Source organism: Neophocaena asiaeorientalis, unplaced genomic scaffold (assembly GCF_003031525.2).
Source record: "Neophocaena asiaeorientalis asiaeorientalis breed wild unplaced genomic scaffold, Neophocaena_asiaeorientalis_V1.1 scaffold53, whole genome shotgun sequence".
Taxonomy (NCBI): domain Eukaryota; kingdom Metazoa; phylum Chordata; class Mammalia; order Artiodactyla; family Phocoenidae; genus Neophocaena; species Neophocaena asiaeorientalis.
In genome coordinates this window covers 266,871-289,444 of record NW_020174134.1, presented here as the reverse complement: position 1 = coordinate 289,444, position 22,574 = coordinate 266,871, and the positions used below count along the sequence as shown (strand labels likewise).

The following is a 22,574-nucleotide window of genomic DNA, read 5'->3' as shown; positions in this document are numbered from 1 at the left end:
GCCTGCTGATGGGTGGGGCTGTGTCCCCTCCCTGTTGGTTGGTTGGTCTGAGAAGACCCAACATTGGAGCCTACCCCGGCTTTTTGGTGGGGCTAATGGCAGACTGTGTGAGGGCTCATGCCAAGGAGTACCTCCCAGAAGTTCTGCTGCCAGTGTCCTTGTTTCCAAGAGTGGAGTCTCTGTTTCCCCCAGTCCTGTCGAAGTGTTGCAGTCAAATCCCCCTAGCCTTTAACGTCTGATTCTCTAGGAATTCCTTCTCCCGTTGCCAGACCCCCAGGTTTGGAAGCCTGACGTGGGGCTCAGAACTTTCATTCCAGTGGGTGGACTTGTGTGGTATAAGTGTTCTCCAGTTTGTGGGTCACCCACCCAGCAGTTATTGGATTTGATTTTAATATGAATGTGCCCCTCATACCATCTCAGTGTGGCTTTTCCTTTGTCTTTGGATGTGGGGTATCTCTTTTGGTGTGCTCCAGTGTCTTCCTGTTGATGATTGTTCATCTGTTAGTTGTGATTCCAGTGTTCTCGCAAGAGGGAGTGAGAGCACGTCCTTCTACTCTGCCATCTTGAGCCAATCTGTCCAGTAAATATATATCTTGAGCGCTTATTCTGTGTCAGATCTTGGCCTTACAGAGCCTAGATTAAAGGAAAGACAGACACAAAAATAATTCCTTAGTTAATTAATTGCAATTGTAAATTTTAGGAAGGAGTAGAGTTTTGTTTGTTTTTTGAGAACACATATTACAAGACCTGGCCTGTCCTGAGAGTCAAATACCACTTCTTAATCTGGCAAGGATGAATGGGCGTTAGCTGGTTGAGGAAGGAATAAGGTGGGCAGAGATGAAGGAGTGCAGAGAGAGCATTGCAGACAGAGGGAACAGTATGCTTGATGGTTTTGAGGCAGGGAGGAACAAGGCTTGCTCTAAGAACTATAAGATGAATGTGACAGTGACATCCTTCCAGTTTCTAGAAATATACAGTCATTATTTTAATAGTGTTAATGTTGCACATGTTAATTTTTAAAAAAATTTCAATAGGTAAAATTTAATACTTATTCATGATTTTTTAAATACATGTATGTTTTGATGAGGATTATTAAAACACACAAACACACACACACACACCTAGCATCACACTTAATGGTAAAACTGATGCTTTCCTGCTGACGGGCATGGTCACAATGGTCATGAACAAGAGAAGAATGTCTTCTATTCAACATTGTCCTTAATCAGGTTTTTAAAAAAATTTATTTATTTTTGGCTGCATTGGGTCTTCGTTGCTGCGCGCAAGCTTTCGATAGTTGCGGCGAGCAGGGGCTACTCTTTGTTGCGGTGTGCAGGCTTCTCATTGCGGCGGCTTCTCTTGTCGCGGAGCATGAGCTGTAGACGTGTGGGCTTCAGTAGTTGTGGCTCACGGGCTCTAGAGCGCAGGCTCAGTAGTTGTGGCACACGGGCTTAGTTGCTCCGCAAAATGTAGGGTCTTCCCAGACCAGGGCTCGAACCCATGTCCCCTGCACTGGCAGGCGGCTTCTTAACGACTGCGCCACCAGGGAAGTCCCTGTTTGGGAGAGGTACTGAATCGGAGGGGCAAGGGTCTTGTAGGGTGCTGAGAATAATTTGTATTTGATTGTGTTGTGAGTATATGAATGTATACATTTCTGTAAGCTCTTCAAGCTCCATTCTTCTGATCTGTGGACTTTATTTATATGCACGTTATACCTGCTTGTGTTGGAGGGTCTCCTGCAGAGGCAGGGGTGGCTGTGTCTCACTGTGAGGACAAGGACACTGGCCGCAGAAGTTCTGGGAAGTATTTATTCCTTGGCATGAGCCCTCCCAGACTTCGCCATTAGCCCCACCAAAGAACCCAGGTAGCGCACCTGGTAATTTTTAACTACAGTGTTTTAAGCTTTGTTATGTCCTTTAATTTATATTTAAATATAAATTAGTGATTTTTTTTTTTTTTACTTTTGTTATCTAAAGGAACTAAATGAGATTAGAACTTAAAACTGAGGTTCTTAAAAGAACATACTTTGCCATGGCATCCGTGGTTTAGTCTTTCGGAAGTTGTCTTCTGATAACTAAATATCTATGTTATATGACTAAAACACTGACATTTAGGTAATAGATTCAAAAATTTGTGTGTGTGTTGGGTCTTATTTGTAATATTTATTTTATACTGTTCATTGTTATTTCCAGGTTCTATACAGGCTTTTTCTTCCCCAAAAAACATTTTTCTTATAAATTGCTTTCTGTTGTTACACAGTAGAGTCAGGTCAGTAATAGATAACTTGGGAATGGTATGCAACAGTGTTAGGTCAGAAACTCATTTCTCTTTCAATTTTCCACTGTAAGTTATAGTTTCTGGTTCTTTTTCTTCTTTAATTGTTGTTTCTGGTTTAGTGAAAGAAAAAAAGGAATTGTTTGAAAGAAAAGGTATCTTAACATTGGGTTTTTTTTTTTTTGTTATATAGCATAAGCAACGCAGGAGAATTCACTTAGCTAAATTCAAATGCATGAACTTAGCCCCCTCCAATTTGAACCATATCTAAGATATATCCTAAGTTTTGTGTTTATACAAGATTCTGTGCCACATACTTATCTAGTACGTAAATTTAGGTAATGAAACCGTTGAAGAGTATTAAATTGAAATTACTGTGTTATTTTGGCAGGTTATTCTCGTTCAAGTTAATCCAGGTGAGACTTTTACAATAAGAGCGGAGGATGGAACACTTCAGTGCATTCAAGGTAAGGAAGTTCTTTGCAAGCCTTCTAATCAAAGAAGTTTTCCTTTATTTATTATTTTATAGAAGTAGAGTTTATCTCTGAGTCTGCATGTGATTTTCTAGAAGTAAAATTTATCTTGGATTTTTTTGTTTTTGCTTTCATTAGGGGCTCCTTCATGCTGATGTGGGCCTGTGATATATAAGTGACGAAGTTAAATATCTTGAGTATTCTATTGACTTTTAAGTGAATTAAATAAACTTGGGAAAACTTGCATTGTTTTCATATATTATGGAACTGGGTAGTCCTGAAAAATGCAGAGATTATTAAGAGAGCTTAAAATTCCAGATGAGAACAGCAAGTACTTTTTCAAATTAGGTAAAAGTTTCAAATACATATTGTGATGCTATCCAAATGATGCTTTTAGGGGTAAAAATATGTATTAAATATCTGTTATTTATTACTGAGTAACAAATTACTTAAATTTAGTAGCTTAAAACAGTTCTTGTCTACAGTTTCTGTGGGTCAGGAATTTAGGCACAGCTTAGCTGTGTCCTATGGCTCTGGGCCTCTCGAAATGCTAAAATCCAGGTGTGGGCTAGATAGAGCTGCAGTCACTGTAAGGCATGTCAGAGTGTCAGTCTGTTTCCAGGCTCGCCTGAGTGGTTGTTGGCAGGATTTAGGTTTTTTTGTGGGCTAGTGGCAGGCGGCTTCCCTCTGTTCCTTGCTAAGTGGCCTCTCCATGGGGGTGCTTACATTATGGCAGCTTCATCGGAGCAGGGACTAAAGGGCAAGAGGGAGTGGTATGTCCAGCCCACTCCAGAAAGGGGATTACACAGAGTATGAATACCAGCAGCCAACTTTTAGAAAGCGGCCCACCACAGTCCGCCCTCGGCCTTGAGTAATTCATGTCTCTCCCATATGCAAGACACGCCCTCCTAAGATCTCCAAAAGTCTTATTCCAGTACAGCATCAGCTCAGAGTCCAGAGTCTTGTTATCTAAATAAGCTCCAGGAGTAGGTGAGTCTCCTTGGGTGTAGTTCTTTAAGTACCGCTCCTAGGGCATTTCAGTTAATTTCTAGTTTGTGTAATACCGGTGCCTCTTCTCTATAGTTCACTAAGGAAAGAAAGACGCTTAGGTACTCTGATCCATATGGGGTTCTGTGTAGGAAGATCAATCCAGATATGGAGTTAGTATACAAATACTGCTGTGTTGGAGGGCACTGTGTGACAGCTCTTTTTGGCAGTGATTGGGATTATGGGGCAAATGGTAAATTGGCCTGTAATTGAGTTCAATACTAGGTTATTGATTAGACTGGAATCTGACCAGAGGTCTTACTTTAATACTTGGGCTTGCTCACCAATATATAAAGAAAATGAAGGGAAATGCCCTTTAGTTTTAGTTTTCCATAATGAGCTGCATGGAAAAAGTTGATCTTCGTATTGTTGATCTTTCGTATGGTGTGCTGCTGTGTCGTTTCATTACTTGTTTTTGTAACTATAAGAACAAAAATTTAGGAAAACAATTAAAGCTCATTAGGCTAGAATCCTAGTGAGTTTTAATTGCAGTTAATCTGAAATGATTTAACCATTTTATTAATGATTTTTTTCTGATCGCATTCATTGTGTCCCTGAAATTGATCTTGGTGTTCTAAACCATTTAAAAACTAAACCTAGTCTTCAGTGATAGATCACACAAAGGAACTTCAGGTAAAAGAAGAGAGAAAAATATTTTAAAATAGTATGGGTTACAGAATCTTCTACCTACTTGTAGAACTGTAACAGATATTATCAACAAATAAAACCCCAAGATTCACTCTGTATCTTAAAAAAGAAAATCACACTAGTAAAACTAGATGAAAAGTTATTTTACCTACATAGAATGAAGCTGATGTTTCCAGTTCAGTAAGAAAATAGTTGAGCTTCTGGTCATGGTAACATTGGAACCTTATGCTTTGGCTAGAAGACTGTGTCCCTCTACAACTGAGTATGTGTAATAGAGTCTATAAAAGCAAATTGCTGAACGGATCAACATATATAAAATCCACTTTTTCATGCCACCTGCTTTTGCTTTTGGTGTCTGAAGAGTGTGTGTGTGTGTGTGTTCATCTAGTTAGCCTCTTCCTCACTTTTTGTGGGTCCAGTTCGTAACTGGTATACTCTGCAGGGAATTTAGCAAGTATATTGCTCTGTCCACAATGGAAGCTTTGTATTTATTCTCCTTACAGAGCCTAGATTAAAGGAAAGACAGACACAAAAATAATTCCTTAGTTAATTAATTGCAATTGTAAATTTTAGGAAGGAGTAGAGTTTTGTTTGTTTTTTGAGAACACATATTACAAGACCTGGCCTGTCCTGAGAGTCAAATACCACTTCTTAATCTGGCAAGGATGAATGGGCGTTAGCTGGTTGAGGAAGGAATAAGGTGGGCAGAGATGAAGGAGTGCAGAGAGAGCATTGCAGACAGAGGGAACAGTATGCTTGATGGTTTTGAGGCAGGGAGGAACAAGGCTTGCTCTAAGAACTATAAGATGAATGTGACAGTGACATCCTTCCAGTTTCTAGAAATATACAGTCATTATTTTAATAGTGTTAATGTTGCACATGTTAATTTTTAAAAAAATTTCAATAGGTAAAATTTAATACTTATTCATGATTTTTTAAATACATGTATGTTTTGATGAGGATTATTAAAACACACAAACACACACACACACACCTAGCATCACACTTAATGGTAAAACTGATACTTTCCCGCTGACAAGCATGGTCAAAATGGTCATGAACACGACAAGATGTTGCTGCGCGCAAGCTTTCGATAGTTGCGGCGAGCAGGGGCTACTCTTTGTTGCGGTGTGCAGGCTTCTCATTGCGGCGGCTTCTCTTGTCGCGGAGCATGAGCTGTAGACGTGTGGGCTTCAGTAGTTGTGGCTCACGGGCTCTAGAGCGCAGGCTCAGTAGTTGTGGCACACGGGCTTAGTTGCTCCGCAAAATGTAGGGTCTTCCCAGACCAGGGCTCGAACCCATGTCCCCTGCACTGGCAGGCGGCTTCTTAACGACTGCGCCACCAGGGAAGTCCCTGTTTGGGAGAGGTACTGAATCGGAGGGGCAAGGGTCTTGTAGGGTGCTGAGAATAATTTGTATTTGATTGTGTTGTGAGTATATGAATGTATACATTTCTGTAAGCTCTTCAAGCTCCATTCTTCTGATCTGTGGACTTTATTTATATGCACGTTATACCTGCTTGTGTTGGAGGGTCTCCTGCAGAGGCAGGGGTGGCTGTGTCTCACTGTGAGGACAAGGACACTGGCCGCAGAAGTTCTGGGAAGTATTTATTCCTTGGCATGAGCCCTCCCAGACTTCGCCATTAGCCCCACCAAAGAACCCAGGTAGCGCACCTGGTAATTTTTAACTACAGTGTTTTAAGCTTTGTTATGTCCTTTAATTTATATTTAAATATAAATTAGTGATTTTTTTTTTTTTTACTTTTGTTATCTAAAGGAACTAAATGAGATTAGAACTTAAAACTGAGGTTCTTAAAAGAACATACTTTGCCATGGCATCCGTGGTTTAGTCTTTCGGAAGTTGTCTTCTGATAACTAAATATCTATGTTATATGACTAAAACACTGACATTTAGGTAATAGATTCAAAAATTTGTGTGTGTGTTGGGTCTTATTTGTAATATTTATTTTATACTGTTCATTGTTATTTCCAGGTTCTATACAGGCTTTTTCTTCCCCAAAAAACATTTTTCTTATAAATTGCTTTCTGTTGTTACACAGTAGAGTCAGGTCAGTAATAGATAACTTGGGAATGGTATGCAACAGTGTTAGGTCAGAAACTCATTTCTCTTTCAATTTTCCACTGTAAGTTATAGTTTCTGGTTCTTTTTCTTCTTTAATTGTTGTTTCTGGTTTAGTGAAAGAAAAAAAGGAATTGTTTGAAAGAAAAGGTATCTTAACATTGGGTTTTTTTTTTTTTGTTATATAGCATAAGCAACGCAGGAGAATTCACTTAGCTAAATTCAAATGCATGAACTTAGCCCCCTCCAATTTGAACCATATCTAAGATATATCCTAAGTTTTGTGTTTATACAAGATTCTGTGCCACATACTTATCTAGTACGTAAATTTAGGTAATGAAACCGTTGAAGAGTATTAAATTGAAATTACTGTGTTATTTTGGCAGGTTATTCTCGTTCAAGTTAATCCAGGTGAGACTTTTACAATAAGAGCGGAGGATGGAACACTTCAGTGCATTCAAGGTAAGGAAGTTCTTTGCAAGCCTTCTAATCAAAGAAGTTTTCCTTTATTTATTATTTTATAGAAGTAGAGTTTATCTCTGAGTCTGCATGTGATTTTCTAGAAGTAAAATTTATCTTGGATTTTTTTGTTTTTGCTTTCATTAGGGGCTCCTTCATGCTGATGTGGGCCTGTGATATATAAGTGACGAAGTTAAATATCTTGAGTATTCTATTGACTTTTAAGTGAATTAAATAAACTTGGGAAAACTTGCATTGTTTTCATATATTATGGAACTGGGTAGTCCTGAAAAATGCAGAGATTATTAAGAGAGCTTAAAATTCCAGATGAGAACAGCAAGTACTTTTTCAAATTAGGTAAAAGTTTCAAATACATATTGTGATGCTATCCAAATGATGCTTTTAGGGGTAAAAATATGTATTAAATATCTGTTATTTATTACTGAGTAACAAATTACTTAAATTTAGTAGCTTAAAACAGTTCTTGTCTACAGTTTCTGTGGGTCAGGAATTTAGGCACAGCTTAGCTGTGTCCTATGGCTCTGGGCCTCTCGAAATGCTAAAATCCAGGTGTGGGCTAGATAGAGCTGCAGTCACTGTAAGGCATGTCAGAGTGTCAGTCTGTTTCCAGGCTCGCCTGAGTGGTTGTTGGCAGGATTTAGGTTTTTTTGTGGGCTAGTGGCAGGCGGCTTCCCTCTGTTCCTTGCTAAGTGGCCTCTCCATGGGGGTGCTTACATTATGGCAGCTTCATCGGAGCAGGGACTAAAGGGCAAGAGGGAGTGGTATGTCCAGCCCACTCCAGAAAGGGGATTACACAGAGTATGAATACCAGCAGCCAACTTTTAGAAAGCGGCCCACCACAGTCCGCCCTCGGCCTTGAGTAATTCATGTCTCTCCCATATGCAAGACACGCCCTCCTAAGATCTCCAAAAGTCTTATTCCAGTACAGCATCAGCTCAGAGTCCAGAGTCTTGTTATCTAAATAAGCTCCAGGAGTAGGTGAGTCTCCTTGGGTGTAGTTCTTTAAGTACCGCTCCTAGGGCATTTCAGTTAATTTCTAGTTTGTGTAATACCGGTGCCTCTTCTCTATAGTTCACTAAGGAAAGAAAGACGCTTAGGTACTCTGATCCATATGGGGTTCTGTGTAGGAAGATCAATCCAGATATGGAGTTAGTATACAAATACTGCTGTGTTGGAGGGCACTGTGTGACAGCTCTTTTTGGCAGTGATTGGGATTATGGGGCAAATGGTAAATTGGCCTGTAATTGAGTTCAATACTAGGTTATTGATTAGACTGGAATCTGACCAGAGGTCTTACTTTAATACTTGGGCTTGCTCACCAATATATAAAGAAAATGAAGGGAAATGCCCTTTAGTTTTAGTTTTCCATAATGAGCTGCATGGAAAAAGTTGATCTTCGTATTGTTGATCTTTCGTATGGTGTGCTGCTGTGTCGTTTCATTACTTGTTTTTGTAACTATAAGAACAAAAATTTAGGAAAACAATTAAAGCTCATTAGGCTAGAATCCTAGTGAGTTTTAATTGCAGTTAATCTGAAATGATTTAACCATTTTATTAATGATTTTTTTCTGATCGCATTCATTGTGTCCCTGAAATTGATCTTGGTGTTCTAAACCATTTAAAAACCAAACCTAGTCTTCAGTGATAGATCACACAAAGGAACTTCAGGTAAAAGAAGAGAGAAAAATATTTTAAAATAGTATGGGTTACAGAATCTTCTACCTACTTGTAGAACTGTAACAGATATTATCAACAAATAAAACCCCAAGATTCACTCTGTATCTTAAAAAAGAAAATCACACTAGTAAAACTAGATGAAAAGTTATTTTACCTACATAGAATGAAGCTGATGTTTCCAGTTCAGTAAGAAAATAGTTGAGCTTCTGGTCATGGTAACATTGGAACCTTATGCTTTGGCTAGAAGACTGTGTCCCTCTACAACTGAGTATGTGTAATAGAGTCTATAAAAGCAAATTGCTGAACGGATCAACATATATAAAATCCACTTTTTCATGCCACCTGCTTTTGCTTTTGGTGTCTGAAGAGTGTGTGTGTGTGTGTGTTCATCTAGTTAGCCTCTTCCTCACTTTTTGTGGGTCCAGTTCGTAACTGGTATACTCTGCAGGGAATTTAGCAAGTATATTGCTCTGTCCACAATGGAAGCTTTGTATTTATTCATGATGGTACTTGGAGATAAGTGACACTAACACCCCTTTCAGTGATTTAAAAAAATGCCATTCACTAAAGAATTGTAGAGCCATTTATCTTTGGCTTACTGAGCCTTCCTATTCTTTGTTCTCTTCTGAACACCCAGGTACTGTGGTTATCTTTATTTGGACATGTTGGTACCTGGCCCAACTAATTGAAATGACACAGGACAGGATGAGGGTGACCTGGAACCCCAAGTGGTTTGCTAGGGCTTGGGAGGCCCTGGGACAATAGGATCAACTGCAGGAACTGGAAGGAACCCCAGTCCAGACCCATTGTTGGCCACTCATGCATAACTGGCAGCCACTCAGCCCAGGTGCTCTCATCCCCCCCTTCATCTGAGTTCCAGTGTGAGTTAATGAATGCTTCACTCCAGGTAGGCAGAGCATATCAGCATAGAATGTGGGAATAGGCAATATGTTTATAAATTCCAACACAAGTTGTTATTATCCTTTCACTGTGATTAACATCCCTATCATTGCTAATATTTTTTCAACTCTTAGCCTTATGCATTCTCTCATTGAATGGGTATGACAGATACACATGAGGAAGCTGAGACCTGTAGAGGCTAATTCACACATCTAAAGTCATATAGTTAGGTGGATGGACCTAGAGTCTGTCATGCAGAGTGAAGTAAGTCAGAAAGAGAAAAACAAATACCGTATGCTAACATATATATGGAATCTAAAAAAATAAATGGTTATGAAGAACCTGGGGGTAGGGCAGGAATAAAGATGCAGATGTACAGAATGGACTCCAGGACATGGGGAGGGGGAAGGGTAAGCTGGGACAAAGTGAGAGAGTGGCATGGACATATATACACTACCAAATGTAAAATAGAGAGCTAGTGGGAAGCAGCCGCATAGCACAGGGAGATCAGCTCCATGCTCTGTGACCACCTAGAGGGGTGAGATTGGGAGGGTGGCAGGGAGATGCAAGAGGGAGGAGATATGGGGATATATGTAAATGTATAGCTGATTCACTTTGTTATAAAGCTGAAACTAACACACCATTGTAAAGCAATTATCCGCCAATAAAGATGTTAAAAAAAATAATAAAGTCATCTAGTGAGAAACAGCAGAGCTCTTTATTGCCTTGCTCTGTGGCTTTACGTCAGGGAATCATGAACTCAAATCGACTCCATTTTCTTGGGCACGTGACAAGAGCAAGATGGGTTCCTATTCCTGGAGTAACAGCATTCTGGGAAGGATGCTAGGTGAGTACTCAGGTGACCAGAATGAGATAGAGATGGTTTGCAGAGCAAAAGTGGATGATGGAGACTGGGTCTTTGGAATAAGACAGGTACCCTGTTAACAGAAGTGGGAGCAGGATAGTTTGATACAGGGAGTATTGATTTAGAAGTCCTTAAATTATCTCTGTCCAGAGTCAGGATTGGGCCCAGAGTTGGGCTGAGCTTCTAGGTGGGACTTCCAGCTTCAGTTGCTGGAAGAGGAGGGGTACAATGGTAGAGGACTGGTTAGGAAAGGATCTGAAATTGAGTCATATTGTAATGGAAACTTCTAAAAGAAGCATTTGTATTTAAAGTTAAGAGAATGAAGCTCTAGTTGTGCTTTTTCAACACCAGCCGGCAGACGGGGAGGTGTTTTTTCGGCGGGGAAGGGGAGTGTGGTGACTGGTGGTGGTGGCCTTCCGGGAAAGTTTGAAGTCATTCCCATTGCTTACACCGTGGTTGAAACTGTCAGCTTGATAGCTTTGCTATTTCAGCACTAGCCAGCATGGTAAGAATTGCTGGGGGCTGGGGGGTGGGGTTAGGGGGAGGGAGTGGAGCTGGTTGCAGGCCTTCCTGGAAACTTTGAAATTACACCATATGAGGTCAACCCCCTCTGCTTGTAGTCGAATTTGTCAGCCTTATAATTTTCTCTATAGGACATTTATGACATCACTAGAAAGACCCCAGAAGCTCATTGTGGTGCCATGAAAAGGCAGTCTGGAAATTCGGAGCACATCAGTGTAAAGCATATGGTTACTCTGGGGAAAAAACAAGATTTTGTTTTCATGGGAATGTCCTTGGTGATAATAAAGGAAGAAAAACACAGGAAACATACAATATGCTGTGAAAGCAGATTCATTTCTAATGGAATATTTCTCAATATTTCCATGAAACATGAATCATAGGTCTTGAAGGGGCCACAGAAGATCATAGTTTATTCTTACTTGGAGGCAGCACTATAGCTATGGCATCCTAGACAAAAGATTTTTCTTTCCTAGGCCAGGTGAAAGTGTATAAAGAGCTAATTGTAAGGGAAAAAAGAATCTTAGCAATCAATATGAATTTTTTCCTTTGGTGAAATTCAGGAATTAATAGAGGGCAGCTGCAGGTCTCTCCCATTATTTTCATATCCTTGTCTGGGCTGAGGTGCTGGCAGTGCAGCCTTCCTTCCTGTCCATGCATGCCATCTTTTTATCTGGGCCATTTCTCTGCTCCCTGTAAAACGCTTCAGCCAAAACAAATACCACACTTCCTTTAAGCTCTAGGGCTCTCTCCTTCGGCAGGGGTCCCCCCCTTCCCCCCGGACCATTTCAGTCCATTCTGACCTTTCTCTGCATTCCTGGAGGAGCAGGTAGAGGTAGCACTGCATGTAACTATCTGGTTATATGTGTAAACCTTTCCTTAGCCCTTGAATTAGACTGTGAGTCCAGTTGTGACAGGAAACAGTGTATCCTCTACCCTACCTACCTCCAGCCACACAGCCTGACAATAATTACTGACTACTAGGCCCTTGACTAGCTCTGGCATTACATCCGACGTGATGATTTTTCTTTTAACCTTTACTATTGTGCCGGGAACTTAAAGATATTTAGTTAAGTGCTTTTAGGGGCCTTTAAAATCTCTATAGAAGAAGTTTCAAATTTCAAATCACATTACAATTAAAGCTTATCAGTTTCCTTTAAAAAAAACATGTGTAAGTCTAAAGAACTTTCATATTAACCAGTAGTAATGCTGCAGTTTTTGTCTTTCAAGACTTATGTTTCAAATCATGAGCCTGAAGAAAACAGGTGAATGTCCTGGTGATAACAGCAAACAACAGGTTAAAGTGAAATGCTTGGGAATCACCATTATTCTAATAAAGAATAATATTTAAAGATATCTGATTACTAATGTTTTTTGTCCAGAATAATCTAGACATCTTTAAAAAGATTATTTACTCAGCTCATTTGTGGTAAGTGAGTAGAGACCTTGAAATGACAGCAGAATGTATGGCAGGAGGGAAACTTGAGGAGAGCCTTACTCTGAGATGGCTGTAGTTTGGGTTCTGTCAGAGTGTGAGACTTTCTCCCTCTCCTGCTTACTCTCCTTAAGCCTTCTTCAGCTCCGTGTCTAAGTCCCCCTGCCCCACTGAGTGTGGGAACCGTATCATTGATGAACAGCATGCTCTGCTCACAGGCCCCTGTGAATGACACCATTGAGAGCCGTTCCACATTTTTGAATCTCCTCGTTTGTCTCCCACCCCACTCCCTGCCATATTCAGACTCCAGACTGTCACGGGGACCTTAAAGTTACTTTTTTTTCTCACTTGGTACTTTATGTGCATTTATTAGACTTGGTTGGCACATTAAAACACCGACCTGTCATTCTTTCTAAGAATTTTATGACAGATCCTAGTGGACTCTCTTTGTCTCTTGCTTTGTTGATTGAGAAATGACTTGAGTGATGTCATAGGTAGGGCTTGCAAGCTGAGGTAGACTGTCATTTCACAAGCAAAGCTTCTATATGGTCTATGCCTTTAAAGAAAACTCTGCATATAAGTGAGAAATTCCTATTTTACTGGCTTACAACCAAGGAAGAGGACCTGTTGCAAAATGAAGTCTGTCTCCTAAGAGTGATTGAACCCTTGCCCTGGCTGAAATTTGCAAACAAGTCTTTTGTCCATGTGTCCCCTGCATCGGCAGGCGGACTCTCAACCACTGCGCCACCAGGGGAGCCCTATTTGGGTGATTTGAAAGTGAACTTACTGTCCTATGACTGCCTTTAAATAGTTTAGAATCTTTGCAAACTTTCATTACATTGAATATGTAACTGATTGTTATTTGACTGTATGTAATTACTTATGGAAAGTCTGTATTATAAGGCAAAAGATTTTTTCCTGTTACAATTTTCTTATTTTGAGATCTTCTTTTTCTACACAAGAAACTGCTTTGAAAGTCATTTCCTTTTGCATTTGGGGGTTTGTGAGGGATCGCTAATCTGAAATGTTACTGTGAACAGTTAAGGCCTCACTTGAGAAAATCTTTTAGAATTGAAAATATCTTTTAGAATTGAAAATACCGAGTTTTTGTCCAGGCTAGCCCCAGTGTCCTGCCCATCTTTCTGACTGATCCAGAGCTGTATTTGGTAAGACTTAGTACATAAGTTTCCAGTGAGGCTCTAGGCGGAGAGAATCTGAGTTTCTAGGAATATCTGAATTATTCCACCAACGTGCCTGCCAGCTCATTTTATAACTTAAATATTAGATTTGGGACAAATCAGTCTCTTACCTGTGTGTGTGTAATATTGATGAAATGTTGATGAAAAATCACTTTTAGCATTTTGGAGAATACCTGATCTCTGAAATGTTTGAGAGCCTTATTTTGGGCATGATGATTTGCCTTTTTTCTCATACATGGACATGCATAGCTGTTTGTGCAAATAGGAGTTCTGTATGCTGACCTGATAGGCCCCCTTTCAGACAATAGCTTGCTGCCGAGTAACTGGAAGTGTCCCACCAGAGTAGTCTCCATAAGGGTCGGTGAGTACTGATGGGCCCAGAGCAGAAAGTCCAGTTTCTGGAGGGGGTGGGAGGAAAATCTGTGATGATAAGTGTGGCTGTCATCATGCTGGGACTGAGTAATGTCATGAGACTGGGTTACATCAGTATCAAACCATGCTGCTTCCCAGGAAGTGTGAGTCCATCTCAAGGGAAAATACCCAGTGTGTCTGCTGCTTTCTACCCTTCCCATTTATCTCGATTGTTTTTAGCTATTGTTACATATCCATAATTAGGACAAAAACTTTACACAAAATTATATTGTCAGACTTTCTTTGGCCTTTTTCTTCAAGTAAAGCTTGAGTGATTTAATTGTTAGAAGTTATAAAGGTTATGTTCTAAGAGTGAAGGCTCTGTAGTGAGAATCCCTGGTTGTTTGCTAGATAATGGTTAGACTCTTAGCCTCAGTTTCTTTCCTCTCTTAAAATGCGGATAGTGGGAATACCTATCCAATAAGGTTGGGAGACATTCCATTGTAAGTACCAGCATCATCATCATCGTCTAGTAATGTACACACAGCTTTGCTGATTATTTTTGTTCGAAACAGATGCCATAACCAATTGTGGGCAATGACTTGGTTATCAAAGTTCGAGCCTCCATTTCTTTGCCTACTTAACAGTAGGCTTGCTCTCATGGGTTGATGGTGATGGCAACATTTCAGACATTTCAGATGAAGGTTTATGGGGATGTATGTATTGTTCAGATAAAGGATTGTGGATAAAACAGTGGTTCCACTGTTTCATGCATTTAAAGTAAGTTTTGTTGTAGTTGAAGCTTCAGTTGTTGCGTTTATTTTGGATGATAAGCTGTTAACTCTCACACTGTGCCTGAGAGACCATATTCAGACAGGCCTGTAAAGTAGTCGCTATGGGTATGCCTTCCGTCCTTTAGGCCTTGTCGTTCACATTTCAATTAAATTCCATACTTCTTTTAGTCTTTATTTAATGTGTCGTGCTCTGAGGCAGTACTGAAGAGGCAGTAAGGCATATTGGTAAGATCATTATGGGTTTTTGAGTAAGATTGGCTGACTTAGAAGTCCCCTGCATGTTAGATGTGTGTCGTAAAAGCAGTTACTTCTCTACATCTACACCTAATCTGTAGAATTGGAATAATAATATCGGTCTTAAAGAATTGCTATGGGGATTAAATGACATATTGGGTAGAAAGCACTTAGAACAGTTTCTAAGGCAATGTAAGGGTCCAATAAATAGGAACCATTATTAGGCTCCCAGTCTCCATTACGGTTAGACGTTGAACCACCGTTTATTTTTGTTACTTGTCAGTTTAAAGCATTTCAGGGAAGACTCTGTGAACTTGAGGTATTGGTTAGGAGTTTTCAGATGTCTTCACATTTTAGTCGTACTGCTTCATAATATGTTTAAAAAATTATGCAGTGGGAGTTTAGCTTCTGTGCCCTTTTTGTCTTTCAGGCTTGTTCAGCAGTGGTTAAAATGTCATTTCTGAGGGTACCACTGCTTGGAGTTCCTTAAATGTCACAGATCTTTGCATGACAGATAATTCCAAAGAGCTAATTGTCACATTACCTCAATTGTCCACCACATTTTATTTCACAGCTTATAATCTTTTAGTTCTTGCTTTATTCTTTCTGTATTTTTTACCTTTGTGTTTTACACTTACAATTTGAAACGGAAAATTTCATGTTGGAGGTGTCTGTAAAGGGTTCTTCAAGGGTAGGGGTCAAATCTTAATGATCTTTCTATCCCAGTGCCTATCCAGCACCTCCTAGATGCTCAGAAAAGAGGAAAGTCATTTCCTGATTTACTGCTAAAAATTCATGTCAAAATCATGGAAAAGTCTCATAGTTAATTCACAGAGGTAATTTTTTGTTTTTGTACTTAAGTAATTAAGTTTGGTTATTTTTACTCTCCGTTCCTCGAATTAAGATAATGAATGCAAGTGTGAGTTTGTTTCCAAAAACACACAGTAATTCTGAAGAAGTCCAAAATATTGGTTAGCTCCCTTACTTGTAAAAAGCGTGAAGGAGTGATCATTATATCCATTCTTTTGATAACCTTTTTCTTTTGTGAGGAGTAGGCTGGGAACACCTTGGAAAATATTTTTCAGGCTATTTAATAGTGAAAGATAGACCAGCTTTGTCTTTTATGTCATTAGCAAGTAATTTAGATTGTTCATTAGTATTTTATTGTTTTCATGTAGTTAAAAATTATAGCATTTATCTGTAGCAGTAAACTCTCCGGAAACTCCATGTCAGACCCAGGAATAAACAGAGTACATGTTAAATTGTAAATGAGTCTGGTTACTGAAGTAAATGGAGTTGGCAGGCAGGAGGCGAAGAGAGCCTGGGTGAGGGCATTGGTGGTGGGTGTGGAAGCAGGAACAGAAATTTGAGATGTTTAGGAGATAGTCATGACTTGCTGACCAGTGGGACACACACTGAAGAGAGGGAGTGAGCTATGCACTAGGTGTTGTATGTTTCCCTAAGATAGGTGGAATCTGGTCCTTTAGAAAAATGTTTGTCCTACAGTGTAAACAATAGTTTACAAACTAAACATTTTGTATTCACTCTGTCCTACATGGACAAGCATTAGGGTTAACAAAAAAGGATAAAAAAATGCAAACTTCTTTCTTTCTTTAAGTAAGTGCTTTTTTTCTGCTCATCGACTTGGGCATTGCTTCTTGGAGGAGAGTTTTCAGTAACTCGGAAGGTATTTTGCGCACTATTTTTTGAGGATATGAAGACAGTTGGGTAAAAGGGGAGTGTGTTTTAATACTTCCTTCTGGACTCATCTAAATATGGAGAAAACTGGCCTCAAAACTGCCCACAGGGACTTCCCTGGTGGCGCAGTGGTTAAGAATCCACCTGCCAATGCAGGGGACACGGGTTTGAGTCCTGGTCCGGCAAGATCCCACATGTGGCAGAGCAACTAAGCCTTCGCACCACAACTGCTGAGCTTGCGCTCTAGAGCTCATGAACCACAACTCCTGAAGCCTGGTCACTTAGAGCGGGTGCTCCGCAACAAAGAGAAGCCACTGCAATGAGAAGCCCGCGCACCGCAACAAAGAATAGCGCCCACTCGCCGCAACTAGAGAAGGCCCGCGCTGAGCAACAAAGACGCAACGCAGCCAAAAATAAATAAATAAATTTATTCAAAACAAAACAAAAAAACTGCCCACATCAGCGACTTTCCTTTATGCTCCTGGTTCGGGGTTCTTTGCATATACCCACATTTCTTGTGTGGCTGCATATAACTCCCCAACCCCCTTTAGCAATTGGAGAGAAAAGTTGAGGTGTTGAAAACTCTTCAGGTCTTTTTGTGTCTGAGTTAAAATGGAAGTGTTCCATAATTCAAATATAACATCTTTATGGACACTTTATATATGGCAGTGCAGCAGAGCCAGAATTAACAGGCTTTGTGGGATCTTTCTGGCTATAGGAGTTTCAACATTTTCACTTAATTTAAAAAGCTTCCAGTTACTAGCAAATTAAAATTTCTGTGCTAAACTGATAAGAAGAGGAGGCAAAACATCAGGGGAAGAAAAGTCTTTGGGAACAGAAGTGGAAACTTAAAAAGATAAATATAAGCATTATTCTTAGTGTGTTTTTGAGTGAAAGTGTTATTCTGTTAGAGGATCGACTAGATGAATTTTATGTTTTGTTCTGCAGTTCTCAGTAAAGTGGATATACACACTCACACATTATCTCATATAGATGTCAAATTAAACTCTGCCTGTTCGTGGCTTGAAGTGCCAAGTCTTTAACTGTTGTCTGAGGTTGGATTATTTTGGTTATCTGGGATTGGATCTTTTAACATCGGTCAGTGTGTCTTATGCTAGATCCAGCAGTGTCAATTTTCTGTGCCTGCTGTACCAGGATACGAGCATTGCAGACAACACGTGTACTTTGGCACAGCTAGAACTTGTCTCCTCCAATTGAGGAAGAACAGCCTTTTCAGGCAGTATAATCAAACCTTTATACTTAAATTGCCTGAGTGTAAGCATGAAATAGTCACAAAATGTTAAAGTACAGCAAAAGTGTGGCTTGTTATCTATCCCATGAATTAGAAACCAAGATCTGAGATTAATTGGTTAATTTATTCTCAATGATCAAGACATTTCTTATTCTGTGGGTCAAGCATTCACATTTTGAGTGACATAGTTCTTGCATCATATGCTTAAAGTAAAGAACATCTCTAACACCTCAGGATTTTAAGGCTGGTTGTATTAACATTAGTGGTTTGTAACTTTTGCACATCAGAATTACCTGGGGAACTTTAAAAAAAAAAAACGCACAAGTTGACCTCCAGGCTAATTGTAGGGAATTGTCAGATTGTCTAAGCCAAGGGGAACTGTCAGATTGTTTTGGGGGCAAGACCTTGGCATTAGTTTCGAAAAGCTTCATAGGTAATTTAATACGCAGTGGAGACTGAGAATTTCTGGTTAACCTAACCCTCAGGGTAGTTTAAGAAATTCTCATGGTGTGTTTTCCCAAGTACATCACACTGCACATGCTGTGTACCTGTCTGTTCATCCAGGTTAGTCTTCTTTAAGAATGTTTGCAGAGTGCTTAAAGATCGTTTATCTTGTAATCATATACTTAATAAGTAAACTATGTGGTGGTTGTCTTTATTGAACCTATTAATTGAAATGGCTCTTTTTGTTATAAACTTCTGTAAGTAGTAAATAAGGGTCATCAAACAGAAATTTGAGTTTATTCCTTTCAGCAGAGAATAGATCTATTTTACCTTTAGTTAGATGTAAACACAATGGCTCACCTATTATAAACTATTAAAATTCAAAGTTGATTAGAATAGGTGAAGATTGTACAGGGTGGATGAAGCAGAAAAAGTGAGATGAGAAAATAACCATCTTACAACTTGCTGCTTGCAGAAGCTGCTTTTAGCACTCTTTCCACTTGACTCTGTGGACGAATTGGGCTGAAACTATTGCTTTGTTCCCTTCATAGATCTTGCCTCATACTTTAAATGATATAGGTGCCCAGGAAACAGGTTGGTATTTGGCTCAAGTTGTCCCCCCAGCATACCTGAATCCAGGGTATTACATCCTGTTTCAGATGCTGACAGTTACCAGTAACTTTAGCATGGATTAGAATCACCTGGAGGGCTTGTTTTAAAACAGATTGCTGGTACCACCCCCAGGGTTTCTGATTTAGGTCTGGGGTAGGTGAGATGGGTCTTGAGAATTTGTATTTATAAGGAGTTCCCAGGTGATACTGATGTTCGTGGTTCTGGGTCCAGGCTTTGAGAACAGCTGAGGGTAGGAGGCTTTCTGGAAGAGGGGCACTTGTAAGAGGGGACTTTTAGAGAGGTGCCCTTAAACAATAGAGAAAACTCTCAGGATTAAGTTTGGTCACAAAGTGGACAAAAGGGAGAAAGTCCATGTAAATGAAGAAAAGTAAAAAAGAATGACTGGCTTAAATTCTTCAGTTTTAAGCTCAAAGATAGAATTTTTTCTTGGTCTGAAATTTTTTCCCCTCCCTCCACTATAGGTTTAATGAACTGAGGTTTGAATCAGGGACTCTTTTCAAAGGATTTGTTCGTATAATCTTTCCATTTATACCTCCTAATTCAGTTGCCATTTTATCAGGGATTCCTTTTTCTTCTCTATGCCTCAGTTCTGACACAGAATAAATACGATTGCCAAAGCTATTCCAGGAATATTTTAGAGTTTAATGAATAGTATTGTGTAGTATACGGGGATCACTGAGTTAGGAAACTTATGCAAATATGAAAAATATTCTAAACAGATACACAATATCTGATACTGTATTCAAGTAATAAGCTAGTACATCCCTCCCCCTAGACAGCTGGGTGGTAGTAAAAGAAAAAACCAAAAGGGGAAGATAAAAAGTCAGGGAACCGATATGGAAGTTGGCTTCACCCTATGAAGTATTCTAAAGAAACAGTATGATTTTTAAAGTATAAAACTAGGGGAAAAGGAAGTGACTCATCATTCAAAATAGATAGGACTACAACAGTAGAGATCTGGAATGGGAGGAATGTGAGGAGAAGCAATCCATGAGAAGCAGTTGGGGTTAGTGAATGACTCCATAGTAACATGAAAAACAGGATTATACATATTCCCTTTTTTTTCCCCTGTGGACAGGGCACCATTGTAGAAATTAGAATGTTGTGTTGTGTTTTAAAAATCTGTTTCGGGGGTCAAATTGAATTCCAGACCAATTGTTAGTAATTAAAGTTACAGCTCTTGAGGAGTTTTCTCATGGTCTCTAGATGAGTTCTGCCACTGTTCTGTGAGTTGAGTTCATTGATCATTTTTCTACTCATTGCACCTGTCATGCTGGTATCAGCAATTAACATTCCTCAGAGGTGAATAGAATGCCAGCCTCCATCTCAGATGGAACTCGAGAACAACAGGTGCATTCTACCTATTTCTTGGCTATACCCAGGGTAGTGAGAAGGCACGTAATTAACCATAGAACAGACTTTGGAGAAAATGAGATTCTTTAGAAATTGAGCCAGAGTGCTGAAAAGTAGCTCTGGGTAATGTATTTAGGGGACATAGGAAATGGCTCAACAGGAAGGGTGAAATAGCCTTGCTAATCTGGCCTCTTTAAACTTATTTCAAGCCTATTCCCCTTCCTTGATACAAATCTTCTTTACCGTACACCTTCCGTAGACCCAGTATTTTGTGCAGCTTAAAAAAAAAAATGTTTTAAGTTCACATCAAAGGTCATTGGACTTGAACGCATTCACTAAAAATCAGTTGATTATATTGTTAATTTTTCTCTTCCCCTTTAAATGAAGAAACTGATAAAACCTTCTGCCCCTGATTAAAGGCAGAGAATGCCCAGATGAAGTTTAACAACTTTTCCATTCAATATGGTTTCTTTGATCAAGACTTCACTTTCCTCACCTCAGAATAAGAGGATTGGACCAGATCGTTTCTAAAATTCTTCTTACCTCCCAATTTCTCCTTCCTCTGTCACTTTTATTCCCCTAGAGTTTTCTGCCATTTAGATCTTCCTAATTTCATGAGAAGACTATAACTTTACCTAAATAGATTCAAGTGTAGGTAGATCTCAAGAGCTTAATTATCTAGAATTTTCTTTTTGAAAGTGAGATGTTAAAATATCACTTAGGACTCTTACTTTAGGTACTACATTAATTTCTCTGAAATCTTATTAGCATAAATTAATCTTGACTAGTAACCAAAAAAAGGAAAGAAAATTACCCAGGGTATATTTTTTTCTTTGTTTTAATAATTGCCACGTTAAAAAATGTGCTCACCTATTGTATGCCAGGTACTTTCCATCACTTGTCAACCCTGGCTGCACAGTTGAATCATCTAGGATTTAAAACAAAATGCTTGAGTTCCTACCTCCAGAGGTTTGGATATAGTTAGTATCCAGTTTTATTTTTTTTATTTTTGTTTGTTTTGTTTTTGGCTGTGCTGCGAGGCTTGCCAATCTTAGTTCCCTGACCAGGGATTGAACCCAGGCCCTGGCAGTGAAATCGCTAAGACCTAACCCCTAGACCACCAGGGAAATCCCCCCAGTATATTTTTAAAAATAGAGTTGTCATAAGTATTTAGTTAACCTTGTTTTCAGCAAAGCAATTGGTGGATTTTATTTTTATGTCATCTGATATTTAGGGCATTAAATTATTTGTGAATGGAAAAAACCCTAAAAACATAAAAAGTAATACTTTCTCCTCCTAGGTGTACTGCCTCAGCTGAAGGGTCTGTATGTGCCTTTGCTCCCACCTTGTGCCCACTGCTCATCCGTGAACTGGCTAAGATCACCCTGCTGCCTGTCTCTTATCTCTGAAACGGCACACATGGTTGTCCTTTTTGCATTGGTTTCATAGGTTACTTCCTATCATTTTATTGAATCTGTGATGTGATTGATTTTGAGATGCACCAGCATTTTCCATATCTCTACATGAGAAAATACCGTCAATTAAACTGACTTGCCATTAACTGTAAGATGCTTTCCTTTTCTCGAGATGTTAAAATGAGAAAAAAAAAATTACTTGGAATCAATGAAATACATTTATTTAGTTTTCAGTTTCTCTTTCAGATTTAATTAGGTCTTTAAAAATCACAAATTGATACGGGTTTGTCCTAATTTTGTGTTTGCATAATCATTTTGTGTGTGCATGTATGTAAAAATTGAAATAGCTTACTATTCTATGCACTTCTCAGTTGTAGAAATATGACTCATTTGTTTAAACATCATATCCTCTAAGTACACCCTGGAGGATTTTCATACACAAGTCATAATCTTGTGATGCTCTTTGTTAGTTTTAGCTTCTCACCAAATGTCTCTGTTTCACTGGCCAAAAGGGTTATTTTTTCTAATGTGTGTATATGTATGCATACATATGCATACACATGCAATGTATATGAATGTATGTGTTTGCCAGTGTTATCACTTGTGTCTTCTCTGTTTTGTCTAACCTTTGGGTAAAAGCTACACTTTGGGTTTTAAAAAATTTCAGGGCTCTTCTGTTCTTCATTTCTGTGCTGGTTGTTGTAGCATTACCTTATTAAAAACAGTATAGCCAAGTTCAGCAATCTTACCATGTACTTCTAATATTTATATGAAAAATACTTCATTTTCTCTCCCTATTCCCCC

At 39.2% G+C, this 22,574-nt stretch overlaps 1 protein-coding gene across 2 annotated transcripts in view; it reads left to right on the top strand.

Annotated features, from left to right (window-relative positions):
- Positions 1–6,909: 6,909 nt before the first annotated feature.
- The window catches only part of FNDC3B (fibronectin type III domain containing 3B), a 244,498-nt gene continuing 228,833 nt past the window's right edge, over positions 6,910–22,574 (top strand). For both annotated transcript variants that reach the window (XM_024754771.1, XM_024754770.1), the window contains exon 1: positions 6,910–6,983. The gene's annotated coding sequence lies outside the window, so the exon portion shown is untranslated. The remainder of the gene's footprint in view (positions 6,984–22,574) is intronic.